The sequence below is a fragment of the Bison bison genome, unplaced genomic scaffold (assembly GCF_000754665.1).
Source record: "Bison bison bison isolate TAMUID 2011002044 unplaced genomic scaffold, Bison_UMD1.0 scf7180017863731, whole genome shotgun sequence".
Classification (NCBI taxonomy): domain Eukaryota; kingdom Metazoa; phylum Chordata; class Mammalia; order Artiodactyla; family Bovidae; genus Bison; species Bison bison.
Genome location: NW_011494303.1, coordinates 11129 through 11445, shown reverse-complemented (window position 1 = coordinate 11445; position 317 = coordinate 11129).

The window sequence follows — 317 nt, the reverse complement described above, 5'->3', positions numbered from 1 at the left end:
GTAGGTTCTCAGACTCTGATGCATAATTTAATATAGGCTCCCCATGAAAGAAAATAGAGAAAAAGATACATTTGTCATCAATGAGAATAATATACTTACATATTTATTCATGTTATTTCTTCTGTATAAGACTGGATGACTTTTCAAAAAAATGTAAAATAAGAGCAAGAAAAGATCATTCAAATGTACATATTTTTGGCAAGCCTGGGTCAAAGTTTCTTGGTTTGCCTATATTTATTCACCTGAAATGTTAAAAATGGTTGTATTCTCAAAATAGTTGCAATTCTGAAATACATATTAGTACATAAGGAGGAATC